At 43.9% G+C, this 25665-nt stretch overlaps 1 protein-coding gene across 1 annotated transcript in view; it reads left to right on the top strand.

Moving 5' to 3' along the window:
- The window catches only part of CCNY (cyclin Y), a 503311-nt gene that overhangs the window by 31668 nt on the left and 445978 nt on the right, over positions 1 to 25665 (top strand). The window lies entirely within an intron of this gene.

Genomic DNA, 25665 nt, shown 5'->3' with positions numbered 1-25665 from the left:
CATGTAAAGCGCTCTGATACCTCCGGGTCTAGCCAGCGCTATATATAAAACTCTGCAAATAAATAAATCCTGGCACTGGAGGCCATCAAAGAGATTAACGGAGCTATTGCCCAGAGTCGCATGATGCTGAGCTTAGCTGCCGCCGGGGATCAAACTGTGATCCCCCACACTCCGGAGTTAGCCGCTCTGGCCGCTGCGCCACACCTCTTAGTCAATCTGAACAGCACTTTAAAATGAATGTGGGAAGCTAACCCCTTATATAAACAAGCATTTGCAATGCAATAGGTCTCGCACTTACGCAAGTTTAAGCTATTGGCATTGTAAATGAAAATGCCTTTATTTATGCTTTAAAAACAAAAATAAAAGACATTGTCATTTAAAATGCCAATAGCTAAAACTTGCATAAATGCAAGACCTATTGCATTGCAATGCTTGTTTTCACTTGCTAAGATTGCCCCCAAGCCCCTGCCCCCACATGCAAAGGAGGGAGGGTGCCAATAGAGGGGGCGAGCGCGGACTGGCTGAGGGGAGGGAGTGGGCAGTGAAGAAGCTGAAGCTGCTCCTGGTTTAGCGTGGTGTTTCTGAAGCAGGCTCCGCGCTTATGAACGTTTATTAACATTTTGAAAAAAATGAAACAGAGAGCGGTGTCCATAAAGTAGGCGCCGCGTTCAGTATTACATTTAGAAAAATATGCAGAGCGTGGTGTCCCTAAAGCAGGCGCCTCGCTCAGCATGCAAATACAACAAAAATTAGCCGCGATTGTCCCCATAAGAGTCCATAAACAAAATAGTGCTCACCCACTAGATAATTCTGACCGTGTAACAAGCCAAGTAAAAGCTCCATTTGTTATGGGCGGTAACAAATGGAGACAGGGCTGTACTAAGGAGGGACTAACGAGCCTCATAATCAAGTGGAAGCCAACGTTTACGAAAGACAATGACACAAAGCCAATGACAAATATGGGCGGAGAGTGGGCGGGGCTGCTAGTGCATACCCTAATACAGAATGCCTCGCAGAGCGAGCAGCGCATGCCCCCTGCCGCTAAACTCAACCTAAAAACGTATTACCATCAGAATTCTGCGGCCATCCAATGTGTTTAGTTGGAATCATGTTTAAGTGTGTCCGAGCTTACAACCTTTTAGTATTATTTCATTGCTCTGCATTTTTTGCAGCGGTCTCTTAAGGATATACAACTGGTTTCCTCCATACAAATCATCAACCCTGGTCATTACATCATTAGTGTTGGGTACACATTTTAGGCTGACTCTTGATCCTGTAGGGCATACACATGGACCTGAAGGAGCAGTGTGTTGGTGGGCAGGAATAGAGAAGTACATTGCAATGAGGAATTTGAAGATCATATCCAGGAGCAATTACATAGTATCCATACTAACAAAATGTAATTCCAGCGTTCCTTTATGGGGATGGGCATGTCAATGTGTGATTATTTTCTGAATTTATTTGTTTTTTTATTTAATCTGTTGAACAAGAAGTAAATAATTTTAGCGAAACTATTCCTTCCAGAAAGAGACTTGAGAAATCAGTGCAGCTCATCGCAGCTCATCATACTCTTGCATGTGGATGGTGGCTGCACCCGTTCTGCAGCCTCAAAGACACACTGGCTCCATACGCACTGTAGCACATCTTGCCAAAGGCCTGAAGAAACATGAGCAGATTATCCCTACTTTAATGTTACTTCAGTGCTTCCCCTTGCCGTCTCTCATCATCTTCAAGAGATAGCAGTAAACTTTTTATTTGATCAAATTATTTCTTGTGTACAGGAAAGCATCAAACCATTACTTATGATGCAGTGCTTAGCAATAAGATCAAGGTCAGCTGCATCATCTAGAACACTATTGTGACCAGCATCTCTGCCTATCTGGCCCACCAGCACTCCGTCTCCGGTGGCTCTCTGCACATCCGATCAGTATAACATCAGACTCGAGATGTAAAAGTGCAAGAAAGAAAAGACTAGAAAATAGGCCTTTTCTGACTATGCACTCAGAATCTGGAACAGCATCCCCTTATTCATGAAGACCAACCTCTGAAGACACCCATTATTAAATAACACTACAGCACAGTATACTAAATGGTACCCTTTCCCTCTCAGTAGCCAGCAACCTTTCCTCGCCCAGATTCACCCTGAAATGCATCTCTGCCTTTGACCATGTATAGTTGTTTTCTGTCTTTCGATTATGTTTGTGCTACACAAAACCTCATACATACAACCATACATAGGGGATGTAAAAGAAATCACAGAAGCAAAATTAAGCCACTTTATGGTTCTGATTTTCTACAACAGTCCTTAAAATCATGGGCTTACTACTACATTAGTAAGGACAGGACTATCAAGTGTCTCCTTTCCATGTGCTGCACCTTTGTCTGTTCCTGGGGTTTTTCCAGAGCACACATCTTGAGGCTTTTATTTCCATTTTCCTCTTCTGAAAAGGAACTTAAAGATTCCAGAATGCAAAGTGATGTTGGCTAAATAACAGGTAGTGCCGCATGGTGTTCCACCTAAAAAGGCTTTTGGTACTTCTTCAATTATACGGTTATATTACACGTGCTAATGGAAGTGGCCATGGAACAGGGTTAAGACTGATTTCAATATGGCTAGGTCCTGACTGAGGTGGCATGGTGTGCAAAATAACAACGGTCTGAGATGTGGCCCAGGTGATTACCAGTGGATGAGATTAATTCAAGCATCCCATCCATAATGTATTTGTATGCATCCCATCCATATTTTTTTTGTATGCATCGATGTAAATGGCGTCAAGCAGGTGCAGTTCTCTAAATTGGACCATCCAAAAAAATCCCAGCTTTTCACTGACATCAAATAGTTCAAATTGGGCAGAGAACTCCAAATTAGGGACCTGTAGTGCAGAGATGTACTTCAGCATGGTACTCAAGCAGTCCCATTTCTTAGGCTTGTGAGGTTCCATGCCTTGGGGCATGAGAGAACCACTGTACATGGAGATGTAATTGAATAACAAACAGCCTTTTTTGGTCTTCCAGACCAGGGTTCTCCAAAGTCAGTCCTGGGAGCCAGATTCATGCCATATTTTTAGCATATCCTCATTTAGATACATTTAGCTATCTTAAAAATCTGGCATGGATCCGGCCCTCCAGGACCGAGTCTGGAGAACCCTGTAATCTAGACTGTCATAGTTTATCAGAGCTGTCGGACTGTCTGCTGACATGTACTTGAATGGAGCAGACCCACTGCTGATTTACCATCATAAGGCTTCAGTGATTTATGTCTGACATTGATGCTATCCTCTGATTTCCCAGCATAGCACAGATGCTGAACCCTCTTTGCATACTGATGAACTGATAAAGAAATCCTAGAAATTTCGGGTTGGGAGAGAAAAGATTGTTTGTGACATATTTTATACAGTTCCGCTTGTGAGGAGTAATTTTTGAGATGGATTAAGGTATGGCTGCTTTTAAACCTCATTGTTTTGCAGTTGTTGCACTACCTATTCCAGGTGTTTTTGTTTTCTTATTTGCGTATTCCAATTATCTGTTTTCTCTAGCAATACATATTATGGGCTAATGACTTTGGAAGTTACTGTAAAAGCAATGTGCCACATGGTGCAGAAATCTGTTTGGTTTATTGCTGCCTTCCAGCAAAATGGATTGGTCGTTTAGGAACAGTGATGTGGGTGGCATTGGTAGCAGGTGTTATCAAGCATACTGCTAGCTGGAGGCCACAATATTTCCACTGGTTAAAACAATTTTGTATATAATTACACACATATGGTGGTAAAGCTTCCAGCAAGTAAGCCGCAAATTGGTGTCTTCTCCTTTGCACTTTGGGCACCTTTCTTCAACATTTGAAAAACATCATCAGCACATCAATGCATCACCTTTTCAACACCAGTTTCCATAAATGCCAGAGGGTGCTAACTTTGCAGTGCCACTGGAGAACGTTTTCTAGAGAACAGTTGAAAAGTTAAGTGGTTGTCTACATCTTGTACAAAACATTCTTTATGTCTTCAGCACCGCATTGTTGTGTGTGTCACAGAACCACAGGAATATGGCCTCCAGGATATAATCAATCTTGTGTTAAGGAAGAGTTCCCATGTATTAAAAATGTGCTTACATTTTTAACTTCTGCTTAAGGCATAGAATCACCAAGTAAAAGATAGTAGGGGGCAGGATATAGGATATGTAGGAGATAGAAAGATACGTATTTACAAATTACATATACAGTTACTCAAGATGAGATACTTATTTACAGATTACATTTACCATTACTCAAGGCAAGATCCCAGGTTTCTGGGTGGGGTGACAAGAAAATCCAAGGGGAGGCAATTGACAGACGTGGATCTGGGTCATAGTGGTGGTTGAGGGCAAGTTTAAACGAGGAATTTGCTCATAAGGAAGGACTTGGCATCCTTTTTGAAGCGGGCCAGAAAAGGGATTTTTCTGATGTCAGGTGGGAGAGAGTTCCATATTCTTGGAGCGGCCCCAGAGAAAGCCCGATTGTATGGTTTTTTTTTTCCGAAAGCCTGCAGGTTGGAACAATTTAATGCTTTCAAGTTTGTTTTTACTGTAGTTTTGGAAACTTATTTTTTCAGGTAATCTCAGTTACTGAGTTGTGTTGTGGATATTTGGAATTCACAAAACAGAGAATGCTTAATAATTCAAACCGTGTCCGCACGCATTTGAATCCCCACTGCCTCGAGCCTGGCGTGTATGCACTCAGAGTGGGATAGTATAATTGTACTTGGATTACATGTCCTAGAACACAATATCCAGGTTTTCCCAGGTGGGCATGCTGAGTAAAAACCTGCAATGACTTGTTTTTTAACCTTGAATATCATTGGTAATGTGCTTTACATTAGCTGGCATGGCATTGTCTCTCTTGTCTTTGTTAGTTGTGGTGAAACATTACAGGTTCTAGTATTTCTGCACTGTGCACTAATCTCTTAAGGCTAAGGGGTTAAACATAGCAATCTTTTCTGAAGAGGCAAGTAGTACAACGTTTCCATTAGTCTATCTGGTTCCCTAGGATCAATCAGCAGATATGCTACACATTGCAGAGAAATTGCACCGTATCAGCTCACTTATTAATATGGCTTTTTAGTGTTCAGCTAATGGAGGCATAGGTCTGCTCTTTGCAATTATTGTAGGCTCTTCCGAGGTATTGATCTTGGTTAAGAAGATTATGTTTGTGTGTGGCGTTCATAAAGAATAAAGCTTCATATCTGGCGTTTCGTTTTCTCATGGTGCTAAATGTTTAAACAAGATTTGCTGCTCTTTTTTTCTATATACCTCTTCACACCATATGAATATTTTCAATCCACAGAGGGATAAAAATGAATTGGGCAAATGTGTCCAACACTATAGAACTGGCACCTTTAGACACCATGGGCCTGTTATAGAGTTTGGTGGATGGGGTCCTCTGTCACAGTGTGACTCAGGTCTCATCCACCTGATTAGTAGTGCCATAGGCACAATACACTTGTGATAAGGTGGCAAGGATATCGGTCACGATGTGATGCAATAACCCATCTGCAAACTATGAATCAGGCCCTAAGACTGTCTTAATGGTGTTGAAACCTAGGACATAATGCGTAACATTCAATAGTCTGTCATTTATAAATTAGCAATTGTCATTCTCACGCAATGCAGACATTTGCTTGTAATGAAAGTTCAATTTATGAATGGATCCTTGTTACGCAAGGCAGATATTTGCTTGATTTTCCTGAACTCCTGGTCATTAAATGCCGTTTAGCGATTCAGTGTTTAGGCCTTTAAAGTGAAAGACTGATTCTGAGAAAATGCCCTTTTTTGCATGATCACCCATATTTTCTTTTGCTGAATTTTATTCCTGGTTTTTAGACTTTGCACACTGGGGTTCTGCTGTCCAGTGTATGTGCTCAGACATCTAAAGATTGGCTAATTCATGATCGATATATTTAACTCTCCTATACAGTCATAGTGTATAGTGTAGAAACTACACCCATGGCATGGAAGGTTAAATATCATCTGAGGGCTACAGCACTTATGGTGTCTCCCACCAATGTGACAAGGTAAATAAAAGCTGCAGTCCTGCCTGCCAAAATAACCTGTTTGACAGGGGAAAACCCTCACCTTCCAAGTAGGTCTTGAAGGACACATGTAAGGGCGATAAGTGCTTACAACTGAGACACGTAGAAATTTAATATTACCATGCCCCTACAGTGACAACCCCCATAAGCTATTTTCAACTTGGAAGGCTCTAGCTGTCCTACAAGAAAAACTAGAGCGAAGATTAATATATGAATTGTTCTAACTCTGGTTTCGGAGAAGCTGGAGAAATGGTTCAACCACTATTTTAAATATTTATTATAATCCAATTTAATGGTTAAGTTACATTTTAAATAAATATTTAGAAAAAGTTACTTTTAGTAAATTACCTTGCCCTTGCCATTGCAAACCTTAATGAAGAGTTAAAACTGCTCCCGTAGCAGGGCAGTGGCTTAGGCCTAATGACCAAATGGTCCATGTGTGGGGTATAGAACACCTCTCAGCCAAGGAAGAGCAACTAGGAGGGCTTAGGATTTTAATTTGCTTCAAAGAGATAAAGGTGAGACCTGACCATTCACAGTCAACGGAAAGCCTGAGGAAGGGAATCCTTTGATCTTTAGGCCCCCTGTAGCCGATTGGCACCAGTCCAGAGGGAGTGGGAGCTGGTCCCAGACCCAGTCTGGTTTAGCCATGGAGGATAAGACTGCTCACTTCCTAAACACCCCCCTGGCTAGCTCACAGTTGGGGCCTTTTTGGATTTCACTTAGAATAGTGCACGCCCGGACTGGCCGTTGTGGGCACCGGGCAATCCCCCGGTCGGCCGCAAGGGTGGGGGCCGGTTTTGGGCCCTGGGGGCCGTTTTTGTTGCAGATCCGTTTTTGCAGCATAGCTGCAAAATCGGCCCTGTAACAAAATCGGCTGAAAAGCGGCCCAGGCAAAGCGCTCGCCCCCCTCCCGCCCAGGGGGCGGGGGGCCGGCTAAGCACGTTGCCAGGGCCGGTTTTGGTTCCCAGTCCGGCCCTGTGCACCGTGGGATAGTTTGCTTACAGGCAAACATGATGTGCTGAAAAAGTGGTAAGTGTTGCCCCCTAGAACACTTTCCTCATTGGTTAAGGAGTGTCTAGGAGTCCCCCCTCCAACTGGCTAGTAAATCCTACAAAGTAGCTCCTCCACACTGCTCAGAAGAACACTTTCTAGATCAGCGGAAGAACAGAAAACAGATGGCACCATTGAGGAGACCTGAAGGACTGGACCTGCTTCCACTTTCACCTAGGAAAAAGAAGTGGACTTCAAGGGTCAGTTTGCAGACCTCCTGTGTGGCTACAAGGACGGACATCAAAAGCTACAACAGGAGAGGCCTTTTTCCAAGAGTTACCATTGGCCAGTAGCAACTGGAAAAGGATTTAACTCTGGTGGTGGTTGCTGCTGGAGTGAGTCCTGAACTCTAAGTGCTGTCCCTGAGGTCCTGGGAACCATAATGTTGTCCAGGACTTTTTTGGAAATCTCAAAAGAACTTGGCCTTGGAAAGATTTCGAACTTCTGGAGAACTGGGACCAACCACCCAAGTCAATGTGCCCAACGCAATGACGAAAATGAGATTTGACCTGCTTGTAGTTTTTTGCTGCCTGGATATCCAGTTCAGCAGACCTCGTGGCTAGCCTATCGAACTTTGGTGCAACCTTCCCAGGATACAGCCTGTTTCCTTGCCCCATTGGAGAAATTCAAGTTCGGAAAAAGGAGATGATAGAACTCTTGACTGGGTGAAGTTTTCAAAAGTATCCAGCCATCAAAAAAACATGCCTGTTACGAAATCTGATTTTCCCGCTCTGAGCTTTTCCCCCAAAACTGATGGCTTCAGCTAGACCTCGTTCAGTGCTATCCGACTTCGAAGAGACATCGCCAGACAACAGCCTGCTACCTGGCCCCACAGGAAGATTTTTACTTTCTTTTTAGAAAAAAAATCACAAGGTAAAATGTTTGACCAGGACAAAACTGCCTGGTGTCGGGGACCATAGCTCCATTGTGTTTTTAATGTTTTTTTAAGTGTTTTGGTACTTCTAAATCCTTTACGCATTTTCTCTAAGTCAAGCCTGTTTGTCCTGTGCCATAGCTATTGAGTTCAGGTTTCAATTGTTGAAACCTTGCGTTGCACCAAACAAGTTGGTGACTTGGGGCCTTATTACGATGGCAGTTGGTCAGACCACCGACCGCCATCGAAGTGGGCAGGAGACTGCCCGACAATGAGTCAGAAGTGCCATCTTCCCAATTAGGATGAGACCGCCAGCATGGCAGTTGGAAAGTGCTTTTTTCTACTGCTGCTTATGCTGCGGCCCAGAAAAAGGGCTGCAGAACAAGCCGCAGTAGAAAAAAAACACTTTGTGCATATCCATACAGAAAGTGCCAGGCACCATGTGATGCCTGTCACATGGTGCATGCAGAGCCTGCGTGGGGCCCCCAAAGTCAGTTTCCAAATGCCTTTTCATGGCGGTTGGACCGCCATGAAAAGGCAGTCAGAAAGGGACATCCTGGGCGTAATATCACTGCCCTAACTTGTGTAGCTGGCCCCGAAATCGGAGTTTTCGGTTGCAAACACCGGTGAGCAAGACAGCGACTGCCCCGAACTGTCTGGTTGCGGATTACCTAATTTGTGACTTTACCAGTGGCTGGTTGCTGAACCTTTACAAGCACCCTTACAAGCAGGCATCAGGCCCGATGGCACTCCTATAAGACGCTTTGCAGAATCATATGACCACAATTACAGCTCCCGGTACGGGAAACTCCTGAGGCATTGCAATTGTGGACCACAGTCTCTCGTGGACTTCTTTACTTTTCCCTTTGTCCTGCCCGCCATTTTGCTGCTGTTCTCGGCCGTTTTTTTTCCCTGGTCCCCGACCCGTCATCTTGTCCATTCCCTCGTCTTTTTACCCTTTTCCCTCTTTTACCCCTTGAGAATCCTCAAATGTTTCTTCCCCTCTCTGTTTTGCCTTTTCTCCGTACCCTCGAATCCCTCCCACCCTCCCTTGGTGTTGTGACTACGTCCCCCCTCCGACCCCACTTAATGGAACTCTGCCTGAGGAAATCTACTATGTTTGTGTATATGTATATAGGGATAACTCTAATCACTAGTATAGGCAGAAGACATTTGTACCATCTACCATTCCTATGTGACTCTTAGAGTATATCCAGTTATATCCCTTCCCTATGTATATAGAGACAACTCTATTCACTAGTATATGCAGTAGACCGCTGTGCTCTCTACCATTCCTATGTGACCCTTAGAGTATATCCAGTCATATCCCTTCCCTATGTATATAGAGATAACTTTAATCACTAGTATATGCAGTAGACCGTTGTGCTCTCTACCATTCCTATGTGACTCTTAGAGTATATCCATTTGTATCCCTTCCCTTTGTTTATAGAGATAACTCTAATCACTAGTATATGCGGTTGACCTTGGTACTACCTACCATTCCTATGTGACTCTTCGAGTATATCCAGTCATATCCCTTCCCTATGTATATAGAGATAACTCTAATCACTAGTATATGCAGTAGACCTTTGTACTATCTACCACTCCTATGTGACTCTTAGAGTATATCCAGTTGTATCTCCTCCTTATGTGACTTTACATCTTGTACATTTGCAACTTTTTCTGCTTGTATCCTTTATGTAACGCATGTAATCCTAAGTCCTTATGTTTCTCAACTGGTTCTTATGTAAAGCGCTCTGACACCTTCGGGTAAAGTTTGCGCTATATAAAATCGCATAAATAATAAATAAATAAATAAATAAAACCTGCGCAGGCACCGCCTCCATTGAAGAGATAGGATTCCAACTGCCGCTCTAATGGGATCTTTCTCTAATGTCCTCTGTGGTCCTTCTGCCTGCATCCAAATGCGGCGTTCGGACCAATGGCCTGTATTTCGGTAGGACCACCACTGACGGCCTATCGGTGTTGGTCCCACCAACATCGTAATTAGGCCTTAAATTACTTGTGGTGGACTACCATCCATCTCAATTAAAAATTCAATTTCTTACATATTTTACTTGACAATAATTAGCAGATTTGCCCTTGCCAATGCTGAAATGAAAAAGTTACCTCACAGTGTTGTGTGACTGCAATTACACGATTCATTTTGGGATCGCCACACTTATTTCTATTTATAGTGAATCCTTTAATGTAATGAAGCTTGTTCAGGGAATTCTGCTGTCCAGTAAGGCAAAATGCACTAACCAACACAGCAATGCTCTGACAAATCCCATCCCAGTCAGTCTGTTAAGCCACCTCTTCCCTCTTTATCCTAAAACCTGCTCAAGCAATACCAGCCTGTGTACCATCGTCCACATTATTGAACAAATGCAGGTGGCCTGATGAGCTGATTGCGCAGTAGAATATCAGATGTTACCACGTGTTCCATTAGAACACAGAATATTAAAATGCAATGTGTGATCAGTGTGATTACTTTTAAAATGCGTTGTATACATCGTAATAATTTTATTATTGCAGCCTAGTTGGTATGTAATATTTTTAACACACAAAAAACGTGAGAGAGAGAGATGGATATATATCTATATAGATATATATTTCACACCTGACCCCCTCCCCCTCCCCCCCAAGTCAGACAGGCTGTACAAAGCGGGTAACGAGAAATACTTTGATCATTTTATTTGAAATAAAGAAAAAGTGATATGATGCTTATTTTAATGGCTAACTCATATTGGCTTAACTTCTTCCACAAGCATGTCAGTGTGTGTGTAAATGTATCCGCGATCAAGGCCTTGTGTCGAAACTCGTTGGTGTTAGTGGTGTGAATAAATCTGCTGAAAACGATTTTCTGGAGTGCGGTATCCTTTGTTTATTGTAGATTGACTACTGGCTTGAATCCACCCGTTTTGCTTGCGCCGGCTGAGAGCACGTTGGGAGCTGGAATCACTTTGGTGTTATATATAGGAAGATCGATTTTGTATGTTTGCACTAATAATTTGTATTAACATACCTCTGCTCAGCCAGAATATTTATCTATACTCTTAAATGGTCTGTTATAATTATATAATTAGGCAGAGTGAAGTATCGATTTTTTGGACTTAAAGATATAGCATATAGTAAAGTTAAGTCTGTTGGCTATGTCTATAGCATGATGTTACGAGTAGGGAAGGTACTTATGTTATGCGGAAATGAAGGGTATCCATGTGATCAAGGTAACGGCTGTTAACGAAAGTCGTAGTGAATGCACCTAAACGCTTCAATAAAGATTTCTGCGTACCTTTAAGAGGAGTTCGTTGCCGTTTCTTTTCGTGGACAAGCGGAAGGAGAGGCTCTGCAATCTGTTTGTGATATATATATATATATGTTCCCAGGTTTGCCATGTTGCTTGGAAGCGCACACGAGAAACAACACAGGGCGCCATTAGTTTCAAGAGCGTCCTTTAATCCCCAATGAAAATCGGCATCAAGCTGTCACAAATTTTATTTCATGTCCTGCGCGTTTCGAGGCTCCTGCCTCTTGTTCACGGACCACAGTGCTTGATGGCAGCGGCGTCTTTGGCAGTCCCGCATTTGGTGTTTAATACCTGCCCCCAGGTGGGCTGGCTCCGGTGTCAGGCTGCAGGCATGCTGGGACTTGTAGGAATGGGGTGAGCCCTCCCATTTCCAAAGACCGGCTGTCAGGAGACTGTCTTTTTTAATAGTAATTGCGCTCTCCAGTGATCGATTGTGAGAGGGAGGCCGGTTTTCTGTTAAAAACTGGTATTGTTCTCCTGCACATCGGGATTCTAGTACCTCGAAGCAGTCCACCTTTCTTTTAGTGGCGGTGCGCCCTCCATGACCGTGGCCGGCCGTATAACTGTTCCCAGGTTTGCCATGTTGCTTGGAAGCGCACACGAGAAACAACACAGGGCGCCATTAGTTTCAAGAGCGTCCTTTATTCCCCAATGAAAATCGGCATCAAGCTGTCACAAATTTTATTTCAGGTCCTATGCGTTTCGAGGCTCCTGCCTCTTGTTCACGGACCACAGTGCTTGATGGCAGCGGCGTCTTTGGCAGTCCCGCATTTGATGGACGAAGCATCTGAACCAATCAAACACTCACACCCAGTCAAAAGATCTGGGTTTAATCCATCACCGTTCTTTAGCCCACTCTGCCACCCCAGTTCAGACATGGCTATATGCAAATCAGTCTGACCCTGTGCCTCATGGGAACAGTCCAGCCTGAACTGCCAAGCCATGTCTTCCCTGGACTGGAAACAAGCTTCCTGGGACAGGTTTCTGGCGTTCCAGCCTTCTTCAGCCCGGCTTGCTTGAATCCAGTGGCAAAGTGAGCAAGGGACTCACGTCTGAGCATACCCTGCCACACTTATGGCGGCCAAAAGTGGTACAAAAGGGGGTGGTGATGGACGGAGCATCTGAACCAATCAAACACTCACACCCAGTCAAAAGATCTGGGTTTAATCCATCACCGTTCTTTAGCCCACTCTGCCACCCCAGTTCAGACATGGCTATATGCAAATCAGTCTGACCCTGTGCCTCATGGGAACAGTCCAGCCCGAACTGCCAAGCCATGTCTTCCCTGGACCGGAAACAAGCTTCCGAGGACCGGTTTCTGGCATTCCAGCCTTCTTCAGCCCGGCTTGCTTGAATCCAGTGGCAAAGTGAGCAAGGGACTCACGTCTGGCTGATGAGGATTATGAATCCGAAACCGGTCCCAGGATGCTTGTTTCCGGTCCAGGGAAGACATGGCTTGGCAGTTCGGGCTGGACTGTTCCCATGAGGCACAGGGTCAGACTGATTTGCATATTGCCATGTCTGAACTGGGGTGGCCGAGTGAGCTAAAGAATTGTGATGGATTAAACCCAGATCAGTTGTTTGGGGGTGAGTGCTTGATTTGCTCAAACGCTCCGTCCATCATCCCTTTTTGTATCGCTTTGTTCGCCCTAAGTGTGGCAGGGTATGCTCAGACGTGAGTCCCTTGCTCACTTGGCCACTGGATTCAAGATAGCCTGGCTGATGAGGATTATGAATCCGAAATCGGTCCCAGGATGCTTGTTTCCGGTCCAGGGAAGACATGGCTTGGCAGTTCGGGCTGGACTGTTCCCATGAGGCACAGGGTCAGACTGATTTGCATATTGCCATGTCTGAACTGGGGTGGCCGAGTGAGCTAAAGAATTGTGATGGATTAAACCCAGATCAGTTGATTGGGGGTGAGTGTTTGATTTGCTCAAACGCTCCATCCATCATCCCCTTTTGTATCGCTTTGTTCGCCCTAAGTGTGGCAGGGTATGCTCAGACGTGAGTCCCTTGCTTACTTGGCCACTGGATTCAAGATAGCCTGGCTGATGAGGATTATGAATCCGAAACCGGTCCCAGGATGCTTGTTTCCGGTCCAGGGAAGACATGGCTTGGCAGTTCGGGCTGGACTGTTCCCATGAGGCACAGGGTCAGACTGATTTGCATATTGCCATGTCTGAACTGGGGTGGCCGAGTGAGCTAAAGAATTGTGATGGATTAAACCCAGATCAGTTGTTTGGGGGTGAGTGTTTGATTTGCTCAAACGCTACGTCCATCATCCCCTTTTGTATCGCTTTGTTCGCCCTAAGTGTGGCAGGGTATGCTCAGACGTGAGTCCCTTGCTCACTTGGCCACTTGATTCAAGATAGCCTGGCTGATGAGGATTATGAATCCGAAACCGGTCCCAGGATGCTTGTTTCCGGTCCAGGGAAGACATGGCTTGGTAGTTCGGGCTGGACTGTTCCCATGAGGCACAGGGTCAGACTGATTTGCATATTGCCATGTCTGAACTGGGGTGGCCAAGTGAGCTAAAGAATTGTGATGGATTAAACCCAGATCAGTTGATTGGGGGTGAGTGTTTGATTTGCTCAAACGCTCCGTCCATCATCCCCTTTTGTATCGCTTTGTTCGCCCTAAGTGTGGCAGGGTATGCTCAGACGTGAGTCCCTTGCTCACTTGGCCGCTGGATTCAAGATAGCCTGGCTGATGAGGATTATGAATCCGTAACCGGTCCCAGGATGCTTGTTTCCGGTCCAGGGAAGACATGGCTTGGCAGTTCGGGCTGGACTGTTCCCATGAGGCACAGGGTCAGACTGATTTGCATATTGCCATGTCTGAACTGGGGTGGCCGAGTGAGCTAAAGAATTGTGATGGATTAAACCCAGATCAGTTGATTGGGGGTGAGTGTTTGATTTGCTCAAACGCTCCGTCCATCATCCCCTTTTGTATCGCTTTGTTCACCCTAAGTGTGGCAGGGTATGCTCAGACGTGAGTCCCTTGCTCACTTGGCCGCTGGATTCAAGATAGCCTGGCTGATGAGGATTATGAATCCGTAACCGGTCCCAGGATGCTTGTTTCCGGTCCAGGGAAGACATGGCTTGGCAGTTCGGGCTGGACTGTTCCCATGAGGCACAGGGTCAGACTGATTTGCATATTGCCATGTCTGAACTGGGGTGGCCAAGTGAGCTAAAGAATTGTGATGGATTAAACCCAGATCAGTTGATTGGGGGTGAGTGTTTGATTTGCTCAAACGCTCCGTCCATCATCCCCTTTTGTATCGCTTTGTTCGCCCTAAGTGTGGCAGGGTATGCTCAGACGTGAGTCCCTTGCTCACTTGGCCGCTGGATTCAAGATAGCCTGGCTGATGAGGATTATGAATCCGTAACCGGTCCCAGGATGCTTGTTTCCGGTCCAGGGAAGACATGGCTTAGCAGTTCGGGCTGGACTGTTCCCATGAGGCACAGGGTCAGACTGATTTGCATATTGCCATGTCTGAACTGGGGTGGCCAAGTGAGCTAAAGAATTGTGATGGATTAAACCCAGATCAGTTGATTGGGGGTGAGTGTTTGATTTGCTCAAACGCTCCGTCCATCATCCCCTTTTGTATCGCTTTGTTCGCCCTAAGTGTGGCAGGGTATGCTCAGACGTGAGTCCCTTGCTCACTTGGCCGCTGGATTCAAGATAGCCTGGCTGATGAGGATTATGAATCCGTAACCGGTCCCAGGATGCTTGTTTCCGGTCCAGGGAAGACATGGCTTGGCAGTTCGGGCTGGACTGTTCCCATGAGGCACAGGGTCAGACTGATTTGCATATTGCCATGTCTGAACTGGGGTGGCCGAGTGAGCTAAAGAATTGTGATGGATTAAACCCAGATCAGTTGATTGGGGGTGAGTGTTTGATTTGCTCAAACGCTCCATCCATCATCCCCTTTTGTATCGCTTTGTTTGCCCTAAGTGTGGCAGGGTATGCCCAGACGTGAGTCCCTTGCTCACTTGGCCACTGGATTCAAGATAGCCTGGCTGATGAGGATTATGAATCCGAAACCGGTCCCAGGATGCTTGTTTCCGGTCCAGGGAAGACATGGCTTGTTAGTTCGGGCTGGACTGTTTCCATGAGGCACAGGGTCAGACTGATTTGCATATTGCCATGTCTGAACTGGGGTGGCCGAGTGAGCTAAAGAATTGTGATGGATTAAACCCAGATCAGTTGTTTGGGGGTGAGTGTTTGATTTGCTCAAACGCTCCGTCCATCATCCCCTTTTGTATCGCTTTGTTCGCCCTAAGTGTGGCAGGGTATGCTCAGACGTGAGTCCCTTGCTCACTTGGCCACTGGATTCAAGATAGCCTGGCTGATGAGGATTATGAATCCGAAACCGGTCCCAGGATGCTTGTTTCCGGTCCAGGGAAGACATGGCTTGGCAGTTCGGGCTGGACTGTTCCCATGAGGCACAGGGTCAGACTGATTTGCATATTGCCTTATCTGAACTGGGGTGGCCGAGTGAGCTAAAGAATTGTGATGGATTAAACCCAGATCAGTTGATTGGGGGTGAGTGTTTGATTTGCTCAAACGCTCCGCCCATCATCCACTTTTGTATCGCTTTGTTCGCCCTAAGTGTGGCAGGGCATGCTCAGACGTGAGTCCCTTGCTCACTTGGCCACTGGATTCAAGATAGCCTGGCTGATGAGGATTATGAATCCGAAACCGGTCCCAGGATGCTTGTTTCCGGTCCAGGGAAGACATGGCTTGGCAGTTCGGGCTGGACTGTTCCCATGAGGCACAGGGTCAGACTGATTTGCATATTGCCGTGTCTGAACGGGGGTGGCTGAGTGAACTAAAGAATTTTGATGGATTAAACCCAGATCAGTTGATTGGGGGTGATTGTTTGATTTGCTCAAACGCTCCGTCCATCATCCCCTTTTGTATTACAGAATTTTAGAAGCACATCTGAAGAAAGAGGATTGCATGTTTGTTTCTGGTGGAACATCACCTTGAGCTCGACAGCAAGCTGACTCCACCTCCGTCTGAGCCGAGAGATAGTTTTGTTTTGATAATATATGCACTGAATCCAGTTTCCAAGAGATTCATGGGGAACTGCTTGTTTAGTGATAACAGATATGTCACGAAATAGAACTGGATGTGTCTAGGCCCTGACAGGGTCCTGCACCTGTTCAGCATCAAAGGTTCGGTCCTTGATTTGCAGTTGTTCGGTTATATGGTTATGCAGCTTTGTTTGACGTTCAAAATACTAGGAGGCTCGCTATAAGTCTAGTATTATTGTTGCTAGGTATTTTTTTGCAGGAGCACATCGGACAAGTTGAATACCTTTGTGTGCACTGCACATTCCTGTGTTAAAGATCTAGTTTCCTCTTTTGTTTGCCCTTGAGCTTCAGTTTGTGTGCCTGAGCAAAATGCTTCAAGTCCTTGACATTTTCATGTCATGCATTTACTCTGTGCTTATGTCTCGCCCTGCAGAAATGCCCGTATCTCACTTTATGGGTTAAACTTTTCAGTTAATTTCTACACTTTAATGGCTGTTTCAACAAACCTGTGTTCTTTCCCTCAGTTTACTTAAACTGCAAGTCCACTGAACGGGATCCATGTATTTTAATGTTCACTAGCAGTGCCCCAGGCTCTGCTTACTATGGGGTACCCCATAATGTCTTTCATCCCGGGTGGCGGGTGACTTCTGCCACATTAACAAGACTGTGGGGAGTCTGGTGCATTTGCGGAAACTTAGTATCTGCAGCTGGACACGTCACATGCAGGGCGACCTAGAGGGGACAGCATCCCAGTGTGTGTTGCTCCCCTGCTTGGATGTGAGCTGAACACACGGGGACACCGTAAGGGGAGAGGGTCGGTGGCCCCTCTATTTTATTGCCCTGGGCATCAGGAGGGGAGGAGTAAGGTGGTCTTATAAGGACAGCTCTGCTGCATAAGAACAGTGGAAATTCTGGCAAGGAGCAGGAGTGCATTTTTTCGAGGCTGGGAAGGAATACTGGGCTTTAGAGGAATCCCTGCTGTGTGAAATGCCTTTTGTGTGGAGGGGGACTGAGCCCTAAACAGCAGGACCAGTAGTAAAGCCCAGCAGACTTAACCTACCATGAAGGTTGTCTCAAGAAATTGAGCTGCTCAGGACCTACGTGGACCTTGCAGTCCAGTGAGTCTGTACCAAATTGGAGACCTCTTATTTGCACGAGGGTTAGAGAAGACCTAGTAGCACTCTGAATGAGGTGAGCCTGTAAGAGCATGACCTGCTGCACGCCATCCCTCACATTGTAGGAGCACGTACACCCCATTTTCAGCCCTAGAGGGGCACTGAGTTGTCTACTTTCCCTCTGTGTTTGAGCAGTGCTTTTTTGGGGGAATTGTTTCTGCCATCTCTCTAGGCCTTATGGTTTCAGATATAATGATTAAAAAATTAACCCTAGCTCTAAATCCCTGTGCACCAGTTACTAGTGGGAACCAACTGGTGCAGTGGCACATGGATGCTCCTGCCGTCCAAAACCTTTAATGGCAGTCAGCCATTCATGAGATAGGGACCCTACACTTTTAATTGGCTCAGACGACCTGTGGTGAGTGGAAGCCTAGTTTCAGCACCAGTAGTTCTCCTGTTTGAACTTCAAGTTTCGAGAGTATCTGGGCAGTAATGTGTAGCATTTCCACTTCTCCCGGTGTCACCAACATTCCTAGTCCCAATAACCACATTAACTCTGCACTGGAACTTGAATTTAGACTAATCTTTATTTTCCTAAAATATTACATTTTCTATGTGCACAGATCTCATTTCACTTTAGGGGAGTGGGTTTTGGGCTATTTAAATTGCTTTTGCACTTTTAGACCTATGCAACAGTTTCTCTGCTTTGTGGTCTTAAATCCATTGAGTTGTCCCCAGTTGTAACCAGGGATGTTGTGAAATTGGAACAATGGGGCTCGATCCTTTAAATGGACCTGATGCCTTTGTTCCATTAACTGTGGACATATAATAGATTAGATTTAGTACGTTTTTGACTCCCAAAGGTTTCCAGATCAGAGTTTACTATGTTTCCCCTAGGCATATATTGTCCATAGGCACCTGTGCTATTTGAATCCGCGATTGAGATATCAGTGAATGCAGCATATGCAGTGGCACTGCAGCTCCAGGGTTTAAGCAGCACAATGCACTTAAATTATTGCTACATTTTGTACCAAGGTAATGGTAAGGAAGCCCATTTTCCATATATGTATTATGCCACATAGTGTCCTTGCTTATTGTCACACCAAAAGGGGCTAGAACTTTTTTTCTGTGTTAATGTTTTAACTTACCTAAAATTCTCATATGTAATTTAGTTATACCCTGTAGTATAATTCCAGCGGCTCTGCATTTAGCACTGACTGAACACTGAGTTTATTTTGTGTGATTGTAGCGGAGTTCCTTACCAACTACACCCTTTTGGAATGTGCCTGGATTGCTCGACCTTTAGTGAGACAGGTGTACAATCGGAGTAACTTCGTTATCCAATTGTAGTGTAATAGTGTCGGAGATACTACTCGTAAACAGTAGTACCCAGTGCTTTAAATGGGCAGGTACTATCTAGTACTGAGTAAATGCACTTTTTTCATTTGAAAGAGTGACTACCTGCACTTCTGTAATACATTTAATGGGCGAAAACCAGCGCTTCTTGGGAGCAAACAGGGACTCTAAATAGTACACTCACTTCTATATTTCCATTTAAAAGCCCTGGTAGTAACCACCAGACACAACTCGGGAACCCATGACTGCACCGGGGCCCACAGAAAAGGCCTCGTGACAAAACACAATTGCTCCTAATATTAACAAAAGATGCTTTTCATAAAGAGACCGAGAGTGTAAACGCTTGAGAAACAAAACTTCAATTGAGCATTTTGATTTGTGGTTAGCCTTGCCAGCAATATGGCACTGAGCACACGTGATTCATTTTTGAACCAAAACCCAAAATCCTGCTCTTTGGAGTTAAGCGTATTCAATCCAGTTTCTTCCGTGTGACATTGTGTGTAAAGTCAAATCATTTATTTTCAACGCCCCCATACCTTGCTCTCAAGGACCAAGATTTGATAACTGCAGTAGAGTTCCTTCACACCCTTTAAAAGAGCGGGAAACCATGCCTTCGTCCGGTCTCAGAGTACCTCAATTAAGAGATTGAAGGGAGGGCTGAATTTTTAAGCTGCCCAGTGTCCTACTTAGTCCTGTCAATCATGAGTGATGCCCTGCCTCCGGGGTGAACCTCAGCTCAGGCGCCGCTGTAAAGGCAGCAGGGCTCTGGCGGCTTCAGAAGCCTCCACGACGAGCCATGCTGAGAGGCATGGATTCTGCTGGAGCCATCCTCGCCGTTGCCTTTTATTCTGTCCTGAAGGCAGCATTTTATGGTGTTCCTCGTTTCATAGAAAGCGTTCATTCCACCCACGTGGTGATCGGCATAGAGATTTCATTCCTGGACTTTTTTTTCTGCCATCTATTGCTGTTTAATCTCTTCCGTTTCTTTAATTCTATAGTTTAACCGTAATACATTTGTAGGCAATTAAATTACTGTGCTCTTTTACACTTGAGTGGGCCTTTACAATGATGTTTAATGACCTAATCTTTTGTCTCAAGGATGTATGTCAGCTCAACGCGATCTTTTAGATCGCGGTACTTAACAACGCGGTTATTACAACGCAAGTCGTTACAACGACTTGCGTTGGAGGGCGCGGATTGAGGAATATTATAATTTTATATTCCAACACCAGTCCACGTAACAGTAGGGAAGGTGTTGGAATATAAAATTACAATATTCCTTAACCAACAGCGCCATCCAGGGCAAGTCGTAGTAACGACTTGCATTGTAATGGCAGCGTGGTAAAGGTCGTGCGGTGTAAACACCGCGTTGTAAACGATGTTTACTGTTTAATTAAACAAGCATTGCAAGGCCAGCACACAATTGTTTTTAAATTATTATTATGTTTGAAAACCTTTAGATAATCAAAGTAAAAAATACTCCTGAGTCCTGATTAAAAGTTAAGTGCATATGTCTGCAAAAAAGTAAATTATAAAATTGACCCAAATTGAACTGTACCCCGTCATCACTTCCAGTAGACCAGGACGATCAAACCTGTGAGTGTCTCAGAGCATCCGAGCTACAGAATTGTGGGTGACTTACTTTAGCAATGAGGAATTTTGTGGAATCAAAAGCAGAATGAGATACAGTAATGGAAATGAAAGCCTATAGCCACTGTAATAGCGGGACAGCAACCACGCTAATGTAAAGAGAGGCATATTTTTCTACAGTTCATGGAGAGGTGAAAAAATACGTAGTGAAAGCAGAATGAACTAGAGATTTAAGCAACAGAGTACAGTCCAATTTAAACTGAGGTCATGGACTGCTTTAACCTGACTGAGGCAAAAGCCCATTTCAAAAGGCCAGGTCTGATTCTCGAGGTTTGCAACTTCCCTAAAACCATAACATAATCTTGGTTATGCATGAGATATACTTGAGCTCACCAATTAAGTCTCTGATCTCTGCATTCAGCACTGGAATCTGCTGTCCTTGAGTTCAAGTAGTAAACACACTTGTTCATTCCAAGTTGCAAAGTTGAATAAATAATATATAGTACAGTAGATCTTGATGTCATAAATGGCAAGATTTGACCTTAGGTTAGAAAGAAAAATTTGCCAGACGCCCCTTGTAATGAGGTTATCATGGAAGGCAAAGAATTGGTTCTACATTTTCCAAAAATGGCAGTTTAAAAAATAAAAGTTTCATTTTGTAATTGTCGCCTAGCAAGGGAATATGTTAGGAAAGTTACATTCCCCACCATAAGTAATGTAAAATGTACCCAATTCCAATATATATGAGTGGAGTTGTGCTACCAATGTTGAGTCAAGAATTTCAAGTCCATTGTATGGGGCATCATTCCAGCAATACACACTCATACATAAATATATATTTATATATAGATAAATATAATAGTTTGATGCCAGCGCTTTTCATATTTCTAGATGGAAAGACTTGGCCATGTCACTGAACCTAAAATTTAAAATACCTACATAGAGCAGCGTTAAACTCAAATCTAGACTTGTTCTTCAGTCACCAAGATACCGAGATTACACTATAGATGCCTTTTATAAAGTTGTCCTAAAAGACTTACAGCGAATTAAAAAGGGAAGCCAAATGATTGGATTTAATAGAGTCAAAGTAGGAATTGATTGAACTATAATGCCATTACAATACACATGCCGAATAAAGGCGGTAAATGGTCATCACAAATCACTCTGAATAGGAAAGAAAAGCATTAAAACAACTGTTTGACATCCAGTGTTATGAGGTATTATAAAGATAGATTGAAACAAATTTAAAAAATGCTTAATGTTATTTGAATGATATTCCAGTGGGTTTTTCAAAGTAGGTATAGGGTTGTACAATATCTTGTAATATCCATCAAATTGTTTCATCCAGAGATCTATTCATTTTCCTTCCAATAATTTCTGTTAGCTCTAGTGCAGATTTGGTGAGAAGTTATCAGAACATTTATAGTGTCAAAGGTTTACCCTCCTACATCAAAGATATGATCGTTTTGGTAACAAGACTTCGAATGATATTCTTTGGAATTCTGAATTCCTGTTGATATTGAGAGCTGTAAAGAACCTATGTAGTTGCATCAAGCTCCCAAAGTACAGTGCATTGTTTTGTTGAGTCTGGATCAGCAAACTATTACACACATGATGAAGTGTTGATTAAAATAGCATTATTCATCCTCGGACACAATTGCTTTCTATATGAGGACTCTGTTTATAGGCAAAGGCATGGAAAACCCAGACGGTCCAATACATAAGATTATTAATTTAACAGTTCTTAGCTGTGCTATAAGTGGTGTGCTAGGGCTATAAAATCTAAACTTCTGTAAATAGACTACCTTTTGCTAACCCCTGATAGCTCCTGCCTTTTCTCTCCCGCAGAGACCTCCACCCTAGGGCATATGCCTCTCAGGAATAAATTTGAGTTCCCTCCATCTGGCTCTGTCATGGCCAGTAAAGAGTGGCCTCTGGCGTGCCTCTGGCATTGAGCTGTCCATGAACAGAAATAAATGATATTTAACTAAATAGTACTATCTATGCATGTCATGTAGAGAGAACCTCCGTAGCAGGAGCCCGACGTCATGAAACACAACATTGCCACACCTCATTTTCAGACATTTCATCCTAGAAAATACGGACAGCTGGCAGAGTATCCCGTCCAGCGGGTTGATAGTTGGTGTAGTGGATCATGAACATCACTAATCATGTGGAAAGCCACAATTACAGACCCTCATAATTGAATGGAATGCCAAGCATAACCCAAGAGAGCAGGTGGATCTAAGCAAAGTAAGTGGGCAAACAGATGGTGCAAACATACCAGGCTTTACCCCTTGCCACTAGTGTGAAGGTACTAATGTGTCCAGAATATATGGAACAATCACATTGTCTCTGTTCTTTAAAGAAGATATTATTCCAGAACTGTTGTTGCAGTACTGTATTGCGTTGCAGCGTTTATACAGCGATTACTACCCCAATGTGTTGCACTGTAGTGCTTGCCCATATGGATAGCAAGCTACACTGTAAGGTGTGTGGTTGGAAGGATGTTGTTATTGTTTTCATTGTATGTGGAAAGTGTTTCCATGTCGTGCATGATAACCACGAGGTGTAGTTATTGTGTCATGGGACGAAGAGCGTAGCAGTATGGTAGATGAAGAAATGTGAGAGACAGTTTTATGGTTTTCAGTCTGGTGGTAGCTTTTATAGCTCTGCAGATACCTTTATGGTATTTCATATGATAAAGTCTGCTTTGCTGTTTACTGCACTGGGTTATCCAGTCTGCGATTTTCTGTATAGTTGTGGTCCTGAGCTGGCATGGCTGGTGTGAGAGAGGAGTGGAGAGATCTGTTGGGATGGGCATTTTCATTATCTTCCCATATCTGAGTGTCTTTGTGAGATGTGAAGAAACAGCTAGATTGTATAGATATTTGGAACCTGCAGTGGTAAACTATATAAAACTCCTCCGAATTGTTCAGCAATGTGTGCCAGATCATATTCAGTTATTCCATGCCTGTTCATTTGGTGGCATCTGTGTTTTATTGCCTGTATAGTGCTGGTGATGGACAACCCTCATAGCATATAGGTCTCATAAGAATTCAACGGTATACGCTATATTTTCTGCCGAATGCTGCAAATTATGGTTTTAGCAATGTTGTGAGTCATAACTGTTATATATGCAAGTACATAACTATATAATGGTAATGCAAATCATGAGTCAGCCCTTCTCTTTTCTGCATATCGAAAGCAGTTTGCTGGCTGAGTTGTTTGCAGTTCATGGGTTGTAAGTTGAGGTTTGGCCTTGAGCGTGCAACTGTTTTCCAGGTTCTGTTGCCAGGATTTGGGTGGTGCAGTTTTCTAGGAAATAGCCATGGTTTCAACTGTCCTCAGAAGTGTATATGCTCCTGGGTGCTCCTAATGTTGGCTGGTAGTGAGTTACAGAGCTTTGAGGCTTGTACTGAAAAAGCAGTGCTTCTACAGATTTCTTACGGTAAGGTGGTCTAATAAGTGGTGCAAGCCTGGAGCACAGTGTTTTGTGTAGTTTGTATTGCTTGAATTCTACTTGTATGTATAAAAGTCATATTCCTTGGGAGATGCTGTGGACAATGCTGCCTGCTTTGAACATTACCCTTCTAGGTATAGGTAGTGGGTGGGGTGATTTGCAGGACTGGAGTCATGCATTCTCTTGGGTGAAGGCAGAGAAGAAGCCTTGCAGCAGCGTTTTGGATGAGTTATAATTTGCATATGATGAATGTGGGTGCACCAAGGAATACGCTTATGGCAATGGTCAAGTTTGGAGATTACGAGTGTGAGGATGGCTTGCAGTTTCTGTGGATGAGCAAGGCATGAAGTTGCAATGTTGTGTTTTCATTATGTAGAAGGCACTCTTTGTTACTTTGTTAGTGTGCGGTATCAATGATAGGTCTAAATCCATGGTTACTCTTAGATTTCTATCTTCTAGCATGTTGTTGGAGAGATTTGAAGTTCCTTAGGCCATATGGCGGTAGGCTGGTACCCTTGCCATTGTCAGCAGGCCATAAACTCTGTCTTTGTGGTTTTGAGCTTTTGATGGTGTTTGTGACACTAAGGCAGCCATAGAGTTGTGAGTTTTAGAGGTCTTTGGGGGCTATCCATTTTTTAAATGATTTAGGTATCATCTGCATAGTTGTAACAGCTGAGGTTGTATGTTTTTATTACATTTAGTGTAGGGTTTAGGCAGATGTTGACGATAGAGGGGATTTGATGGACCCCTTTAGGAGTGCCTCTGTGTTGTGTGTGAGGAAATTGTATGAAAGGTGGTATGTAGACTACACTTTCTCTCTGAGATAAGAAGGAATCAATTTTAGAACATTTTCCCGGATCGCAAGATTGTGGAGCCTTTGCGGTAGCTTGTGGTCAAATGCAGCTGATAAATCTAGAAGCAAGAAGACGGCTACTCCTTTTTTGTCCACTGTGAGTTTTAGATCCTTCCAGAAGAATATGACTGACTGAGCCTCTGCCTGGTCTGAAACCAGACAGTTGGTCTGACAATAGGCCATAAGGTTCGTTAACAAGAGAAAATTAAGTAAACGCTGATCTTTCAAATTTTTTTTTTCTAGAAATGGTCCATTTGATATGGGCCTGTAGTTTGCTGGGTTAGATGGGTCAAGGTTTTCTATTTAAGCAGAAGACTTTTGTAGGAGGTTTTCAACTCAGGTGGGGGGTGAAGCTGGTTCATGGGACTTGTTAAGTAGGCAGCTGGCTACCTCCCCTGCATAGGTTGAGCTAAGTATATCTTTGGCGGTGCTGGTGCTGAAGGTGATCCTGATGGTCTGGCTGCCATAATAACATTGAGGAAATCTTTTTGTGACAGGGTTTTTAAAGTATGCATTTGTGGACGATTATTGCCTTAACTGAAGTGGAATGAGCCCGAATACGGTCAGGGAGAGCATCCCCTCCAAAACAGTAACAATTTACATTGCAAGATGACCAACAACTGGCTTTAGTTGTTTCAGAGGCCTTAGAGACAGTTAGATGGGCATTCAGAGTAACACAGCTTTCCTGATCACATCTTGAAGTATCTAGTCGAGGAATGTACATTTTCTAAGCCTACCATAATGCAAATCGGCCTTGTGGTTTTTTTTCTGCAGGCTGTTGAAGTTTGATTTCGCACTGTGAGTGATGAACTATGCATTCAGTTCAAAAGGATTTTAGATTTTTTTCTGTTCAGATTTAATGAGAAGAGCCCAAAAGTCGGATAGTTGTTCAGGTCTAATAACATCTTTTTATTCCATTTTGAAATATGCAGAGAGATTTTATGGGACTT

The sequence above is a fragment of the Lissotriton helveticus genome, chromosome 10 (assembly GCF_964261635.1).
Source record: "Lissotriton helveticus chromosome 10, aLisHel1.1, whole genome shotgun sequence".
In the NCBI taxonomy this organism is placed as follows: Eukaryota; Metazoa; Chordata; class Amphibia; order Caudata; family Salamandridae; genus Lissotriton; species Lissotriton helveticus.
The sequence above is the reverse complement of the archived record's forward strand: the minus strand, read 5'-3'. Positions and strand labels throughout refer to the sequence as shown.